This window comes from Anas acuta, chromosome 16 (assembly GCF_963932015.1).
Source record: "Anas acuta chromosome 16, bAnaAcu1.1, whole genome shotgun sequence".
Classification (NCBI taxonomy): domain Eukaryota; kingdom Metazoa; phylum Chordata; class Aves; order Anseriformes; family Anatidae; genus Anas; species Anas acuta.
The window spans coordinates 14274119-14292987 of NC_088994.1; the positions used below are offsets into that span (position 1 = coordinate 14274119).

An 18869-nucleotide genomic window follows, 5' to 3' on the forward strand; every position below is an offset into this window, starting at 1 on the left:
GTCTATATAAACTTGAGTGTGGCTTTGTTTGCTCTTCCCCCATGCTGTGAAGGCTCACCCACCCCACTGGACATCTCTGGGTGTCCGTGCCCTCCCCAGCTCTGCTGCTCCCCCTAAATCTTGCACCAGAAGGCACCAGCAGTCAGAGGACTTGAAGAAACGTACAGTTCTCTCTCTCCGCCTGTTGCTAGGATTCGCAGCTCTACCCCACCACTTTCTGGGGCTCCTATTTTGGCTGTAGGAAAAAAGCAAGAGATCTGGGTGCTTGCAGGCTCTGCATCAGGCTGAGCAGCTCCAACGCCAACCTCCACAGCATTGCTACAGTCAGACATAAAATCTTAATGCACGATGGTGCCTCGAATCTTACACTCTTCTGAAAAAGGTGAGTCCCCAGTAGTAAATGAAATATTAAATACTATTAAATATGAAACAGCTAAACCTGGATTCCATTAAAATGAATCTTTCATAGTTTTCCTGTTTTTTCTTCTTCTTCTTCTTTTTTTTTCCTTTTTTTTTTTTTTTTTTTTTTCCCAGGTTGTGCAGCGATCTCGTGAGCTTTTATGTGTCCTTTTAAAGACAGAGAAATCACAGATAATTTAAGCCTATACTATTCAGATTTATTTTAGCTGGAAAACAAATCAAGGCTGCGAAACCCTCTCATGGTCACATCTATCTCGCTGAACTATTTAACAGTCTATATCAAAGGCTCACCTAAAGACACCGTTGTAATGCCGGCTGACATGTGCCACCTATTTAGAAACCTTGCATTCAGTTACACATTCTACTTTCATTTCAAGAGGCTTTAATCTTCCACCATATGATAAAACCCCCTCTTTTCATATTACGTAGGATACATTTAGAGCTGTTTTTGTTGCTCCTGCAGGTTTTCTGGGAGTTAAACTGTGACTTAAGTGAGTGCTGATGTGCTGGCTGGGCATCCCAAAGAACATATACAAGAAAACTTAAAATTTTATAGAGCTGCTGTGAGTTTGGGATGGACTGACCACGAGAACCTGGCTGAGGTTATAACCACACAGACAGCGCAGTCAACAAATAAACCCTTACTCAGTGTTGTTGCAGTATTTTGTGACAACAGAATTTGCACCTGGACATTTGTAAATAAATGGGCGTCTGCCCAGGTTGGCTGCTGAAGTGGACAGAAAGGCGTGTAATTTTAATTTTCATAAAGTCCTTGCATTCAGTTCTTTAGCCTTCTCTTTTCTTATGTAGTGCTTTATTTAATTGGGGTTGATAGAAATTTCTAAGGGCATGGGAGAAAGAGCACCCTGGTTCAGTGCTAAGGATTCGCCTCTTTCTGGACTGCAGAGGCTGCTACAAATAGTTGGGTCTGGTGGGATCCCCACTTCCAGCACCTGCTTTAATTCTTGACACTTCAAGCTACCACATTTTGATCTCCAAAACATGCATGAATTAGTGTATCAACCTAGAGACAAGCATTCGGGCTGGAAGGTAATAACTACAAAGAAAGACAAGCTAAAATGGCAAAGTAGGTAAAATACCATGAATTATTCATTGCTACCACTCCATTTTGCGCAAAAAGCCTTCCACCTTGCTTTCCATTACACTTGCCTTAGGTCACTTCCGAGGCTCGGCAAAGCAGGTGATGGAAATGGGAGTCCTGGCTGCAGGAGACTGCGCTGTGGCTGTGTCAGTCCGTGTGGGTTTCACTTCTGCCCTGCTCCAGGAACTGAGAAATGTGGGGAAGAAAGAAGGAAAAAATAGGGTTCTGAAGACAAATTTATATAAAACAACAACAACAACAACAAACATAAAGACAAACAAAACAAAAACAAACAAAATTAAACCATGCAAAACAAAAACAAACAAACGACAACAAAAAAAGAGCAAATTTCAGGAGGTTATTTTCTGTGTTTAAATGTCAGCATTTTCTTTTTCCTGTGCTTCTACTCCAGCTGGGATGGCAAGAGCATCAAGCCAGTTACGGCCTTCTCGCAGCCTGACCAGAAGCATACGCTCGTGGTCTGTTCTTGTAAGGGCTTCTGATGCCTGCTTCTGGCCTGACACCCTTGGGATGCAGAGGAACAAATCCCAGCATTATTATTTATTTATTTTAATGAACCGCCGCTGGCCAGCTCACGTTTTCACCGCAAAGATTCCAGATTGCCTCAGAGCAGCAGAAAACATGTTGCAAAGCACTGCAAAGCTTAGACACGAACATGTCAAATAAGTGATCCACATGAGAGTAGATAGACGTGACATTTAGTAATCATCTTTCTTGGACAAAATGGGGCACTGCTGTCACTTTAAGTAAATCTCAGTCAAATTTCTGGCATTTTACCATAGGATGCATCATAGTAAATTTCTCTTTTAAAACTATAAAAGATCAACCTTGGGAAAAAAATGGTTGCCGTTATTTAGGGTGTAATACCTTATGCGGTCTTGGCCAACCATTTCCTTGCTGATGATATCAATATGCCACCCCTAATGTTTGCTGATGCTCTCTTTATAAATGACTTTTCCTAGCTGTCAAAATATCTGTCACCAGCATCTCTTCCCCCTCTTTACCTCTCACCCCTTTTAATAAAGATTAATATCTTTGAGGTTAACTAGAAAGATCAGATACTACGCAAATGACACCATAGGTCTGATATTTAAACAAGATGAACATGTAATTGCTGAGATTATGTGAGCAAATTGGGTAATTCCTAGCCTAAATGAACACAGTTGGCTTTTGTGGGGTCAGTTAATACAAGTGCACATTCAAAGGAATTGTGTATTGTGCACACATTTGGTGCATGTTTTGAAGGTTCACTCGTCGAAGAACAGTAGATGTTCAAAGCAAAAATGGGAGCGTTCAGCTTCTACAGCTGCTCTGAAACAATAATATGTTTAAAAGATATTCAGAAGGGGGTTTCTATAAAAATATGGCACGTTGGTTTTCCATATTTATAGTCCACCAGTGACTTCTATATTAAATGGTTTCAGTCTGTGAGTTCAAACAAGATTTTTCAACCTGTCATTCCTGCAGCTCAACCTGGTGTATGAAATGCTAAGCATGTTCTGTCTGCTTTGTACATCTTTCTTGACAAACACCTAGAGTAATGATTCCAGAATTAAAATTTAGCTGGCAATTTTATGGAACAAGCACAAGCCGTTATTTTGGCTTTGCAATGCTAAGCGTAGTGAACATACATTTAGCTTTTAAACTGCAAGGTGAGACTTGGAAGATGCAGTGGAATAGATCGTGGTCTCTTCAAATAAGCTGTGCTCCAAGTGGGTCAGATAACATTTGCCTGGCTTGACCAGCACTGCAGGATCAGACCAAAGCAAAGGATCATATTTGCTGGCCAAAACTCCAAGATCAGATCAAACAAGCTGTCTGTAGGTGTCAAACAGTTACTTTTTCGATCACCACCTTGCTGTATATGTAGGACTGTCTGTTGGATAGAAGGTTTGTGGTCCAATACAGGCAGGTTCCTGCAGACCTCCCTGGCAGGCTATGAGCATCATATCTAATAAAGGGGTGTGGGCCATAGGTTCAGATCTCTTAACCTGAAATCCTCCACTTGCTGCCAATCCAACTTATATAAAAGCTTCCTGATACCTACAGCAATAATTATGCATATCCTCAAAGCTGCAGCAGTTTTGGTGTCGCTGAGCTGCTCGGTTTGTGGTTTCTGTCCCTGACCTGTTGGGTCCTTGCACACAAAGGCTCTTGAACTCTTTTCTGAACAATGTCCACTGTGATTTCACAGAATATAATGGAGACCAGGCACAGGGCACTGGAGATCTAGGTCCTGCCAGAGCCCAGGAGGACCCAGGCTCGCTGTGGCACAGTGTCTCCTCTCGGCTGGGGAACATTTTGGACATGAGCACATGTATGTGTGTGTGGTGGTGACCTGGCTCCTCTCCATCCTGCCTGCTCAAGAACCATCACAGGACAGGGAGAAAAATCTGGGGCTCCTTGGCTCAAGAAGGGAGCACAAAAGTGCTTGTGGCTCTGATGAAGGCACTTATTTAGGACTGGAACATTTGGTTCTGTTTTGTGCTATCTCCAGAGGCAGTTTGACATAAATTGTTAGATTTAGCCCTTAAACTTGCCAAGTAAAACCCTCCTCCAAATGTCAAAGGCAACATTCCCATCGGTGCCAGTGCTTCAGCCTCATCTTAAAACACTTCCCACTTTGTTGTGCGGTGTGGTGAGCATGAACCTGGTGATAACTGCAGTCCCTGGCTCCACAGGGAGGGACTGTTGGTGAGGCTGACCTCACAAACAAACGAACAAACAAAAAAAGCCAATTCCCGAAGTGAGAATTTCATACAGAATTTCTTTCCAGTGCACCAACAAAACTATTGTGCTGAGATGACCCTGAAACTGACTTTTGTCGGATTTTGTGCAAAGTGGGATTTTATATCTGCGATAGCCATCAGGTGATTTTATTTCTAGGAACTGGCTTATTTTGCAATGGAAGAAAAGACTGTCAGATTGGTGATTTAGCAATCATATTTTGAAGGAAAACCACATCTAAACATTCCAGGAATACTGTAATATGTCCTAACATCAGCTTAGTTTTGATTCACCCAGATTGTTATTTGTGCTGTTTTACTGTGTGACACCAGTTCTTATATGCATACAATTCTTTCCTTCAAATATAACTAACTTGATCCCTCATATAACAGATCTGACACTGGTAAACCACAAAGAAATTTTACAGTGCAGACTGCAGCAAGCAGAGGTCTCTCTAGCGAAGGCATTATTTTACAAAATGATGGATGTGCATATTTATTTGCTCTGTGACTTCCATGTCAGGTTTGTCATATTTCTTCAAATTACTAGTTAAAGCAAGGTTTTGTGTTTTGTTTTGTTTTTGTTTCTGCTGAAGCCTGCAGGCTCAACATACCTTATAAAAATCAAGCTGTAATTTATCTGCTCCATAGATCATGTGTAACAATAATCAGTCTGGAGTCTGTGCTGGCTTCTGATGGCTGGCTCTGCGGAGGAGATGTATGAAGTGAGCAGAAAGCTTCCTGCTTTTCATACTCTGTAATAAACCTGAAATATGGAGAGAAGTGAAACACGTATTTAAATTAAACCATGGAATCATGACAAAGAAGGAGTGCAGAGAAATACACCCATACCAGACACATATAATGCAATGACACAATATTATTTCTCTTACCAGATGGACCTCTCTACAAGTTATGTATACTACATGTCACACACATACAGCAATTGAACGAGCAAACCAATTTTTGTCCTGAACTTTGACTCATCGAAATGGTGTGTACATTTCCATGCATTTTGCAGGGACAAAACCCTTTGCCAGTACAGGGACATGTGGACCCCCACGTGGGTTAACGCATGCAGGTGTTACACACCATAGCTAAGAGACAGTTTGCACAAAATTCACGGCTCGGTGTTAAGGCTCATTTCACATGCATGTGGGTAATTTTGGAAAGGTCATGAACAAAGTTGTGTTTTTTTTGTAGATGTTTGGTAAGAAAAAGACCATGTACTATTCTTAGATGAACAATCTAAGAAGGGGTGGAAAGACTCCCTGATGATTGCTGTAGCTTAAATTCCCCCCCCCCACCCACATACACCTCCCTAAGGACAGGAAATAATATTCAATTATTGAAATATTCGATATTGCCCCCCGTTTGCAGTTCCTCCCATAGTTGCATTGCCCTTTGCAAGGCACTGCCCTCCCCATTTTATTGCAATTTATCCCCCGAGAAAAGGAACACATTTGCTTTGCAGATGCTAGAAAAGCACCTCTAAAAAAGTCTGGAGATTGAATGGGGTGAGAGATGCACAAAGACGCTTGCCAGTGCCTTGTGAGCCCCTTGTCACTGCAGGGGTGACAAGGGGGTGACAAGCACCAAAGTGCCGTCACCACCAGGCCAAGAAAGCCAAGCACTGGGTAAGTATTTCTGATCCCCTGGCCATAGGGACATGGAGCTGTGGGGAGGCCTTATCATTAAGAACAGAAAGCAAATTTAAAGTTAATTAATTATCCAGCACACATGCAGGTGGTGAGATGCATCCTGTCCGCTCCGCTCCCCAGATAAATGTGTGCCTTCCATGGTAGGAGCACAGCACATCTTGGGAGGCACTTCCCAAAGCTGATTTTGTCTCTAACTCCCCAAAATCTCTTTTTCTTTTTTTTTTTTTGGAAACTAAACTGCAGTCGCGTAGTCATTAAGAGAACCAACAGAAGCCTGGAAGAAGAGATTAGCACATACCAGAGTGACAGGGCTGCTAGAAAGGGGAAAAAATAGACAACATCAGTGCAATGTACCATTAAAAGTATGGAGTGACAGATGACAGTTGGTCTGTGATGGGGTGATTCAGCTAAATGGTAAACAGAAGGGCGAATTCTGATCTCACTGATGCCAACATAAACCTTGGGTTTCAGAGGAGCTGCTTTGCGTCTCTAGTACCGGAGTCGAGCCCGTAAAAGCTGTGACTCAGCCAGATAATCTCTGACAACTGTTAGCGCCGTGGTAAATATGGCAACGTGGCAGGCTGGAACAGAGACTGGAAAAAGTTGTACATGTACTTCCCCACTTCCAAAAAGGAATGTTTTGGATATTTTGTTCCCCAAGACAACATTTAAAATCAGTCTGTGCTTGGTAGTCATAATAGCATTGGTTAATAAAGGTTTAGGAAAGAGTAATTTAATTTTTTTTTTTTTTTCATGATGGATAAAATGTTTTGGTTAAGGCCAAATTAATGAGGTGGCTCGGCCAAGAAGTGAGCTATTGACACAACCCTGGTCCCTCTGGGTTGGACCTTAGGGATACCTGCCACAGCTGGTACAGGTGATGTATTGGACGGACACCCACCAACACCTGCTCTTTGGGGCTTGGGATGGATGAGGAAAGGTTTTTAGAAGGGGCTATTTGCTTAGAAAATCTTCAGCACTTCATCTCGCTTCAGAGAAAGGATCCCATCTAAAGCATATGTTCCCCACGATGTGTGGGCAGGCAGCAAACACTAACGTGGGACCTAACAAACTGCAAATTAGAAATCTTCCTGAAGCCAAAGCTGGAACTGTCCCCATCCTGCCTGCTCGGATTTCTTGTGCTACAGGTGGCTGCTCTTGGATTTTGTAATGGGGATGTCAGAAAGGCAGAAGGATGGATCTGGCATACCCTGGGCTGCCCAAGACCACGTGTCTCTCCAGCCTTCGGCACCATGTAGCATGACGGTGTTTGCATCCAGCGAACTCCAACCTGATTAACTACAGGGATGTGGTCATGTGCCGTATTGCTTTGATGATTTAAAGAACAAATCCCCATTTTCTGTCTGTGATTTGTCTTTATGAGGTGTCGGTATTTTTACTTCAGTCCACGTAGTGCCTGGTTTCACTAGCGAGCCACTGCGGTAGCTGCAGAACTAAAAATAAGCCGTTTCTCAAGGAAAACGCCATATTTTTTTCAGATTTTAGCTGGCCTGAAAGGTGGCGGTGCACGGAGCTGGGAAGATTTGAATTCACTTCCACTGTGAAAGCAAAAATGGAGATGCCCACCTGGGAACTCCTCAGGGGTGTGACAGGCACCCGAGGGCCACCAGCAGCGAGGATGCTCCCAGGTGGGTGCCCCACCTTTTGCTTGGACCACTGCAGCAGCAGGAGCTCATGGCCCTGGAGCCCAGCTGAATGGAGGCTGCAGGGATGCAAGCAGGTTTTTAGGAGATTTAGGAGCACTCGGAGTTGTTTTAAGAGCTGGGGAAAGGTTTTTGTGTTAACCAGAGTGAGTTTCTCCTGTAAACCAGGCTCAGTGTCGCCGTGAAAGCGGGGCTAGGAATTAAAGCCATGCAGAAGTGTTCACCTTCTGGGAAAGCCACCAAAAATATATGTGTTGTGGAATTACTCTTTGCTGAGATGGGAATTCACATTTTATTCCTTTTATTATGTTTTATTTCTTGTGTCATTACAGCATACACAAGCAGATTATTCCCCAGCTACAAAAACAGTTGTAGTGAGATGCTGCAATTGAAAAGCACAAAACAGGCAACAGTTCAACATTCTCAGTTAAGATAATTATGTTAATATTAATGGATATTAATTTCTGTTTATTTTACAAATATTGTATTAGGAAACTAGCTTTCAAATTCACACCTCACCAAATGCTTTTCAACAATGATTTGTTTCATTAATTTTATCAGCTGCATTGCTTTTTTTTTTCTTTTATAGCACATTCTTTGCTGAGAGACATTAAACCATGATAGAATATCCTAAAAGTCTGTGCAGAGGAGCTGAGCAAATAAATGTCAGTGTACTGGCTACCCACTGCTGTCAGTTTTTCAATTTGTAATGTACTTGGGGCACGTAATAATTTTCCGATTTTTTATTTTTATTCTTAAGTAGTCTTGAAAATGTTCTGTGCATATTTTCTCTCTGTTTTAACATACACGTGAGCCCTCATATTCAAATGTCAAATTATGTGTGATATGGCTAGGTAATAAACCCTGCAGCATTATTTTTGGATTACTTGTAAAAATAAATAACAGTTTAAAGTCAATGCCTTAGTCAAATATTCAGTGCAGAATTAGTTTTTAGCTGAATTCAATATCCACCATTTCTGGGTTTCCCACTAATAAATATAAAATTGTAGAGGAAAATGAACAGGAAAATATTTTGCACATGCTAAATTGACCTTACATTCCAAATGCAAGCACTGATGGCAAAAATGCTTGTGGCACTTGTTTAGCTGGTAAAAAAAATAATAAATCAAGTTAATGCTTGCACCTGAATGAAAAAGAGAGCAGTGAACAAATTATTATTTAAAATGTTTTCTTTCAAATCCCAGGTTTAGAAAATGTCATGGCCTTTATCAGGGCGAGAGCAGAGAGGGGTGGTTGATACTTGCTGAATTCTGTTTTTAATTTTACTCCAGGTTCATTCTCCCTGGAGCAGCTCCTTGCTCCTTGAGCATCCTGACCCCGAGCGCCGCAGTTTTACCCTGGTGGCACCGCGGTGATCGCAGGGCATGTGGTTGGGATCGGGCACGACATAGCAGGACTCAGCCCCCCACTGCTGCCAGCTCAGCTGGGGACACCCTTTATGGCACATTTATTATCTATTATGGCACATTTATTGCTCTTTAACATGCCTGTGTGAGCAGGCCTTAGGTGCCACCATCAGAGGGCTGCACAGGGCGGAACAGGCCGCAGGCCATAAGCTCTGCCCCTAAAGCAGCCTGCAAAGACAGCTGAGGGACAGAGATCTGCAGAAGGTTTCTCCAGGGAAGGACAAGCCCTCAATGATGGTCTTTTGGGCTTAAAGAGCCACCCTAAGCAGCCCCTGAGCCTGCTTTTATGTTACACTTCCTTGTCAATTGGCTGCAAAGGCTCCACTGGATGCTGAATTCCTCTGCTTGAAGCTGGAGACGGAGCCACAATTCGGGTGCTGCCATCATCTGCAAGCACCCCCGGCTATCCGGCAGTGTGAGAGCATCACCACAAAAAAGGGGTGCAGTTACATTTTCTCCCCTTCTCTCAGAGTGCTGGGCCAAATGCCTTTCTCCTTCCAATAGTGACCCAAACCCGCTGAAGGTGATGGAGCAGCCCCGACCCACCTGTGCTTGCTTACCATTGAGTTAGCCCATTACACACATCCGATTGCCTTGACCTCTCTCCCCAGGGCAGACACCGACTACTATTTTTCATGTTTCTTTCCCTGGACCTTGGCCAGCTGAGTAGAGGTCAAATACATCAAGCCGAGTCTAAACTACAGGAAAAAAAAATGAGCTGCATTTCAACCTTTTCCTCTGGCAGAGTGACAATATAATTCATGTTTATATTCCTGCCTTTGCCACTGTCCTGCTGTTTGACCTTGGGGAATTCACTTCATCTTTGTAGGCCTTCATTTCTCCTCCAAATTTGAATTTAGACTAATGCATTTGGGGCAAGAAGTACCTCACGCTGTGCATTGCGTTGCTGCCAAGCTACTGGATCCTTCTGGACCTGAGGTCTGTGGTGGAAGTTTAGGCAAATTAAACTACAAACTCCAGTGAAATGTGAAGAAATGTACCACCTCCTTGCACAACATGCTGTGTGTTTTCAGTATTCCTTGCACGTCTAAGATGACTCAGAAGATTTTGCTCCCGAGCACCCAAATTAGCAGGCGGAGCAGCACCATACCCCCAGTCCTGCCGTGCTGCAGGAAAAGCAATGCCCTGTGCTGAGCTGCGATCAAATCCAGGCAGATTAGACCTGGTGCTGAGTGAATTTGAAATGCCTTCATTTGAGCAAAGCTCCCATTTTTAAGGAGATGTTTGGCTGCCTTTGGATCTAATTTTGGGATCCAAACACTCCGATTTCCCCATAAGGATGTGTTCAACCACCACCCGGCTGCTATTCTTCTCCCTCACTGTGGAGCTGGAAGTCGTCACGTCTGATGAGGATTCATTATGAAGTTGACAATTTGCCCCTTTCCTTCAAGAGACCCAGCAGCACTTCACTCCTCTCAGCCCACACCGACTTACCCGAGCCTTCCTGGCTGCTCTTACCCTAAAATATCTGAGCAGGAGGATTAAACCCCTCATGCCTTCTCCAAACAAACCAACACATAACAGAAGAGGGAAGAAATTATCTCTGCAGTGGAGCGATGGAGGCAAAGAGCTTATATGTTAGTCATTAGCAGAAAATAATAAAAATTTTCTCACACAGCCCTGAAGAAGAAAGAAAGAAGGGGAGAAAGGGAGCTCATGGACAGCTCCAAAAGGGAAAAAAGGCCGAGCAGGAGTACACAGGGGCACTGAAAAGAGGGTTGTTTGTTGCCTGCTGCAAGAACCCTGGCCAAGAAGGTTAGGTAGAGTATTCGGCCTTTAAACCAGCTCTGGCCATGCAGGGGGCTGGGAGCCCCTCGAGCGGGGCCGGATCTCCCCTGCAGACCCCAACTACCACCGCTGCCTTGCCATGGTGCCCTCGGAGGGTTGCAAGGGAGGAAGGAGCCCCACAAAGCCCCCTTCTCCTTTAAAGTCAGAGATCTCCTTCACACCCACCCCCTATTTACACATTTCTCCACACAGTGACCATTTGCAAAATAAAGGGGACTTTTCCATTTATTTATTTATTTTTTTTAATTTTGGGGTATCCCTGGTATGCAAGGAGTTAACTCATTATCTCCTCGGATGTCCGCAGCAGCCCCACGTCCCCGCTGTGCCCCATCCGACTGCTGGGGCAGTGTCAGCGATGACTTCACCCCGGCGCCTTGCAGCACTGCACAGTGCCCGACTGCTGGAGTTTGCTAATTTGTGCATTTTCACTCGAGGCCTGCTGATTCAATCATTTTAAAGATGCCCATTTCTTCCAAGCCAGGGATTTTATGACTCTAAGGATTAGAAGCTGTTATCCCAACAAACCCTGGAGCTCTATATATTCTGATTTTATGGTAAGCTTCACTAATAAACTGTTTAAAACATATGCTAATTGTGTTTATTGTATTCTTTAATTATCATATGTATCATTAAAGATGTACTATCCCGTTTGGAATCCTAATACCTAATGCCCTTTTTTTTTTTTTTCCTTTTTTTTTTTTTTTTTTTTTTGGTACGGTGGCACAGCACTGCATTACTTTAAAAAAAATAAGAGAGGAAATAGAGAGATATATATTTTAACAAGGACGCCTATTTTCAATTTTCATTGTTTATTTAAAAGTAGAGTCTTTGAATTTAATTTGAAATCTCTCTCCTGAAGAAAGGCAGGCAGGGAATGACATAACAAAACATGGCACTCTGTCTCTGTGCATTTTATTCCTTAATTTATTTTTTAAATATGCCTCCCTATAGTTTAGTATGCTTAGTTTTCTGTTTCAGACTGCTCAGGATGATAATTTGTGCAGTTGAGATGGGTTACAAAAGATCAGAATAATTGTCCCCTCATTTTTGTTATAGCTCATTATTCTTATCATACGTACACACACATATACACACTCCGGCACATGCATAATAAATTAAGTGTATTATGTATATGTACACACACCCATGTGTACATATGTATATTCTGGCTTATTCTTATGCCAATTTTCACCCAATTAATTAAGAGGCTTTTCTCCGAAAAAAAAGAGATACCAGTTGTCCTAGAGATGTGAGTCATTTTCCTTATTTTGAAGACCGATCTTAATTCTTAACGTGGTTTTATCCTGTCCCTTTAAAATGAGGTTTTCCCTGCATAATCAAATGCTCTCGCTTAGCACTCACAATATATTCCACTCTGCTGACCTGCTACCAGCAGCCGCAACGTCTCCCAGCCCTATCTGCTATCGATCGCAGTGGCCTGCCCACGTCCTCTCTTTGCTGTTTGGATTTTTTTTTTTTTCACCTAGGAAAAGGAGTTGGAACTAATACAAGGGTATTTCATTCACACGGTTGAAAACGAGAAAAGAAACAAAAAAAAAATCCGAGCATTTTTCAGCTGAGCAAGTCAAGGAAAATGGATCTGGGGAGAAAGACGCATGTGTGCTGAGCTCAGTCCTCGGTCATCAATATTGCAGGCGAGGATAACAAATGCGTGCAGACACGAGATGAATGTGGGCACACGTGTTTAGCACGGGCTCGCTCTTCCTGCCAGGGCGTTTTGCACACTCGTGTGCCCCAGCCTCCGTGTGTGAGGCCGCGTGATGGATGGACCTCTCTCTTTGCTGCTGACACATCACAAAAAATCAAGTTTTTCAAAGCTTTATCAGCAGCTACCATGGAATAATATTAATCCTCTATCCTAGAAATAATTCCCGTTTTGAAACCGGACCTTTGAAGTACTTTTTTCCCCTCTCATTTGAGGGACATTCTGGGAAAACCGAGAATATCCCTGCAGAAACACTCAGGTTTTGATGCAAAAGGGGGAAACCACTGGGCTGCTTCACTGCTGGCGTCGTGGGGGATGTGCTCACAGGAATTTATCAATCGGATTTTTTTTTTTTGTTGTTTGAGTTGGTGAAGAATGTTTCCTTTAGGTACCAGATGCTAATGTCACATCATGAATGAAACTGCTTCTGCAAATTGAATAATATCATTTGCATTCACTCATTCAAAACAACACTGAGAAGTGGCAATGCAGCTCAGTGTAAAAGCAGAAATTTACATTTCCAGGCAAACGAGAGTGCCTGCTTGGGTATCCAAGCCATGATAAAACAGTGGGGTTTGGATTTGATAGAGGTCTTTAAAATACAAGTTAAATAATTGTATAATTGCGTTAAGAATGATAAAAACCATGTAATTTTGGTTTCTAAATGATGGCAACGAACAGCCTATTGCATCCACATCACATAATACAGAGCGCAATGTCAGGTCAGACGCTCTTTACAGGGGTGCCGGGGTGAATTCAGAACAAGCTGCCTGTGTATGCATCGTCGCTTCTTGCTGGCTGGGCTCACTGGGAGCGTAATTAATTGTTTGCTTTGCCTTTTTGGAGCTTTCGCCTCTGCGCGCTTGTTGGTTTGACATCCCGACCGCACGTGGACTTCAACCGGTGGGAAGAAATAGAGGATTGTGCCATGTCAGAGCGATGCACCGTGACCACAAACTCCTCACTCACCAGGTGCTGGGTTCCTGCTGCCTTCCCTGGGCTCCTCGTGTCCCGAAGCACCCAGGGGTGCTGACACCCTGGGGATGTGCCGGCTCCCTGCCCGCCCCAGCACAGCCACAGCAAGCGGCTGCTTTGCACGGCCCCAGCCGAAGGAAAGCATCGCCCTCACCATTGCCCTGTTCTATTAGTGGATTTTACGCTGCTTTTTAAATTATGCTGTTTTCAAACACGACTACATTTGAATGTCAGCCTCTAGTACCCAAATATAAATGTCAAGACCTCTGTACATCTCTGGCATGTAGGAACTAATTTAATCATCTCGGTGAAGCGATTTCAGTTCAGACAATCACTTTGCTCGAGTGGAAGGGTTATGAAGAGAGTGCACAGTCGCAGGCGAATGCTTACACACCATTTAGGGCCGTGCTGCTTTACAAAGAGACAGCCAAGAAGGGCATTTGTTCACCAGTGGACCTTCCCTGTGCCTGCCCTGCTGATTGAAATCAGGGTAATCGTGTCTCGAGCTCAGAAAAATGACGGGTGGCACCAGCGCATACTGAATTTTGTTTATTGGGAAAAAGTGAGGGAAAAAGTGATGGGGAATGATTTTTTTTTTTCCCCTGTGATAGGTGGAAAAAGGGTAATCTTATGAAATAGAGGACAGTGGTCAGTGTGTGCTGCTCAGCTCCCTGAGTGCTGATCGCCCCAGCTGGGCACACAGCTGATGTGACTGCAGCAGCAAAACCATTTTGTGTAGGAACCATAGGCTACTTCTGAAATTTTGGATGGCTTCATTCCTCCTTTTACACAGGGCTTTAAAAAAAAAAAAAAAAAAAAAAAAAAAAGTGAAGACAGTTCAGGTGATACAGTTTTCATGGAATAACTCTGCTAAGCAGGGCTAGCAGAAGGAGCTTATTCTCTCCCGGTGCCAGCTACCCGGAGTAGCCATGCTACTCAGCCTGTGCCCTCAGCTGCATTAGGAAGCAAAGTTCCTCTTAAATTTCTGGGGGAGTCTGGGCTGGCACCAAGCTACCACTGTGCAAAAACTCTGATTTGGGTCATCAGTGGAAAAGAAAGGATTTTATGGAAAAGACCAAGCAACACCCAAGCTCCTTTCTGTGGTTGCTGGAAGGTCAGAGATGAACTTGCGTGATAAGACAGAGATGAGAAAATGAAAAGGAAGCAGTAGAGCAGGAGCTGGAGGGTGAGCATGGGGAATGGTTGAGCCCAGGTGGCTGTGGGGACATCTGGGGACACAGGGGATGTGCTGAAGGAAGCCATAACCCTGGCATGGGGGCTCCCTGCTGAGGAAGCAGAAAGCAACCCTCCTGCAGAAAGCATCCCCCGGCTGCTCGGTGGCTGTGCACTCCTGAGTCCGGCAGGGGCAGTTGTGCAGCCCGAGGCCGCAGATTTAATAAACGAACCACAGGCATTGATCCGACCTGTCTGCGTGGGAGCCATGCCAGGCAAAGTGTCCTTTCCCCAGGCACGCCGTCACCTCGCAGGCTGCGGGTCGGGAGCTGACCCAGCTCAAGTCACGGAGAAGTTTGGATCTGGCACTGATCACACTCTTCCATCCTGAACTTAAAACTTTTGGCTCTAATTCTGTCCTCAGCTACCAGCATTAGGAAGTAAGAACAAAAAATTTTGCTACCGTTTCAAGCAGCCCCAAATCAAACAAAGCAAAAGAGTGACAAGAAGTGCAATCCATTTTGGAGAGCTTTGGCAAAAGAGGCTTAATTTGTTGGATTACTTGTTACAATTAGACGCGGTATAGATGCTATCAAATTATATTAATAGCTCTAACATTTCCTAAGTGTGAGTATGAAAACTGCCCAGCCTGGATAATGAAAACATGCACAAGTGAGCTGTGTAAAACAATCAAAAATCAATCTGACGTGTCAAGCTGAACATGTCAATGAGACAGTTTGCAGTCAGAGGGTTTTCTTATGAAGTGCTGTCAACAGGCAACGCTACACTTGTCTGATCTGTCCAGCTCCACTAAGTGGAAAGATTTCTCTCTTTTTTTTTGTAACCCAATAGAAGAGAAAGGAAAAACAGGAAAATGTAAGCCACGGTAATTCATCTCAAGTATCCTGAAGGACAATTAGTAACAAAGGCTAGCAGTGGTAAGCCTGCTCTTTGGTGTGGTTTGGAGATCGGGGGCTGTAATTATTGAGCCATCCTGCTGAATAGCACAATCAATGCTTGACGGCTGCGTGGCAGAGCGCCGGTGCGACTGCTTGAGCTCTTGTGTAAATGAAACGTCAGGCTCGGGGAAAGGGGGCCATTGTGTTTACCCGCGCTTTGATTAGCTTTTAGTGAACAATGAATTTTCAATTGACGCAAGACATTTTTATGGTGTTGTCAGGATCTTTCTTAATAGGAGGTTCGGGTGATAGGGAGGGAGGGAGGCAGGCAGGCAGCGCGTTGGCGAGGAGGGTTGACGTCCTGGCGAGGAGGACTGATGTGCTGGTACACATGCACCCAGCCCTACAGCCCTTCCCAGGGCTTCAGCCCCCCCGTGCAGCTCTGTTGGGCATCATGAGGCTCCTGGCCTCGTCCTTCTGTCCACAAGTCCCTCAGCCTCTTCTTCTTTCTCCCTGGAGCACGGCCATTCCCCCCTTGCCAGCCTGGTTTGTAACCTCAGCGCTCACCCCTCTCCCTCACTGCTTGCTTTCCATCATATTTCCATATTTTTTCCCTGTCTGATAAAGATGATCACATCCATGCCCTGCCTTGCTGCAGAGGCCCTGGCCCTCCCCTTGGTCACCCCGTCCCTTCCCAGCTGCACAGCAGGGTCTCCCCTGCAGCACCAAGTTCAGGCTTTCTTCCCTTTAAAGTCCTGAGGAACATCTCACAGACACATCCCTAGTGTTGTCATCCATTAATTTTTTCTTTCACAGCAGAAATATTTATCAAACTGCCAGTCAAAGCCCCTCTGTAGCCCCATTTCTCCCTTCAGTTTTCCCAGCACCGCTCCTGATTTCACAAATCACCCCTGCCTAAATAGCCACAAACCTTCAGGCTCAAGCCTAGGATGCTCTGGGAGGGTTTCACGAATTTATGTCCAGAAGTTAGAGACTGCCCCAGAAGTTTGCCATTCCTCAGAGGTCCTGGATGATCCCATTTTCTCATCATATGCAAGTATTCTAGACCCAGCCTGTGTTGTTAAGGGTGAAGGGACAGGTGACTCCACTGGCCTCTTTCCATCCATGGACCAGAAGAGCAGACACACATTGCCGACATACGCTAGCATATTTTCCATATATACCACTTTGTGCTTATTGCCATGCAAACTGCATCCCTGTGAAAGAAGAAGCCCTGGCTGTGCGAAGCCTTGAGAAGACGAGTGACAACAGAGGTATCAAAATGCTTTGGGAATGCATTTGGTATTTGCACCCAGACCTCATCCCACTACATTTGCAGCCTCCCATTCTGTGCCAATCCCCCAAATTGGATTGTGCACGTCCTATTTTGATCCCTCCAAAGCCGGGCCCGGTACACAAGGTGCCTGACTCCTGCTGTCCAGCCCTAGTGAAGGATTTTGTCCCCTGGCTCTTCCCCTATCCCCCTACCCAACAGGGCTGCACCCTGCGAGCTGCTCGGGGCGGGCACCGTGCCCTTCCCACAAACCACCCCAAGCCCTCAGTGGAAGGCGAACTGCAGATGCAATTGATTAGTAACTATCAGCTAATTACAGGGTAATCACATGATTATTTTTGCTTTGCAAACTGAATAGTTGTCATGAGATTGAATAATTACGTGGGGCAATTTTACATGCAGTCACATACTACTGCTGTGTAAAACCAGATAACCTACAGACCATGCAGCTGCGTACAGCAGGTAGGATTATTTAATTCCTATCTCTGTACAAGCCTGGGGTGCCTCTTATTGCATCACGTGCTTATAAAAGGATGTTTGGGTCCTGTGCTCCAAAGTAGAACTGAAAGATGAGAAATCTTTTCCACCGGGATTACTAAAATTAAATGCAACACCCCAAAGCTGTGGCAAAGCAGCATCTTTGCAGCTCTGCCAACCCCAAGGGCAAATTTAATGCTTCTGCCCTGCAGCACCTCTTCTCCTGAGGCCTGGTCACAGAGTGGGGAGCTGGAATAACTCGTCCCTTTGAAGCTTATTAAACTTTGTTGTTGGCAGGAGAGTCAATCAAATCCCGGCAACGCAACCCAAATATTTTCACAGACGGACTGAGCACGGTATCAGGAAGCAACCTGAAGAAATGATTTTCTCTGCTGGCAGTTTGATCTGAAAGGCGCTCCGGCTCCTGAATCTCTCTTTCCTGCAGAAGACTAAACATTTCAAGCCATTTTCAGTATCACCAACTCAGATTAATCAAATATTGAAGAGATGGGGTTAAGCTGAGCCTGCTCTCTCCAGGCTCTCAGTGCTGTGGCACCAAACCAGTGGGATTAATGCTTCCACCTAGGAAGCCCGAATTTCCCAGGTTTGATGGAAACACCCATGTTTCCCTTGTCAGGAAACCCCAAAGCTTCCCGTATCTCAGGATTCCTGCAAGAAGCACCTGAGATACAGAAGAGTGTTTGTTGGGATAAAAAAAAAGCCACCACCGCAAAAACAGAAACCATTTTAATGATTTAAAATGAACATTTTATAAAAAAAACAACATGATTCCGAATTAGATTAAGCTCTTATTAATTTTCAGAAAAGTTTGGCATTAGAAGATGTTTTTGCATGAGCCAAGAACTAGCAGAACGTACATGGGAATATGTTGAGCTTTCATCCAGAAAAAAATAATGCAAGAAGTGCCATCAGCATGCTCACAATTGTGCAGGGGGTGGCTCTGAGTCTCAGCTGGTCCAACCAAGCCTCCCCAGTACTGTTATTTGCCCCAGCTGGGGCTTCAGCCCCCTTTGTTAAATGCCATCAATGCCAAGAGGCCAATGGGCACCAGCTTAGGAGGAAAGAAACCTTAGCAGGGAGACTTTGTCTCTTTTTATTTCTTCAGGAGATAACAAAGGAAAAGCAAGTAGAATATATCTGTAAGGCCACGTGGCTGTCAGGGGGCTTGGGTATAGGAAAAACAACGGAGCTTCCCTCTTGTACTGTGATGTTTTCAGCAGCTGACATCTGAAATGAACTAAAAATATGTTTCTGTGCAGGGAAAATCTCTCAGAATGGGTTAGGTTAATTTTACATGGGAGCTATGTGTACTCGCAGCCTGATCTAAAGCTAAAAACAAGGAATAAATCAGATTTTTTATGAGCAGGAGCGTTTTTTGCTCCCAGAAGCTAATCTATTGGCAATGCTGAATCCGAAGTTAATTTGGAGTGAAAATGGGAGCTCCACACACTCACTTACCTGGCTTTGGCAGAGC

At 44.4% G+C, this 18869-nt stretch overlaps 1 long non-coding RNA gene across 1 annotated transcript in view; it reads right to left on the reverse strand.

The window, feature by feature from the left end:
- Positions 1–546: 546 nt before the first annotated feature.
- The window catches only part of LOC137865656 (uncharacterized), a 43089-nt gene continuing 24766 nt past the window's right edge, over positions 547–18869 (reverse strand). Inside the window, exons 2-3 of the long non-coding RNA XR_011102036.1 lie at positions 4884–5035; positions 547–1708 (exon numbers count right to left, since the gene is read on the reverse strand). This is a non-coding gene — a long non-coding RNA (uncharacterized lncRNA). The remainder of the gene's footprint in view (positions 1709–4883; positions 5036–18869) is intronic.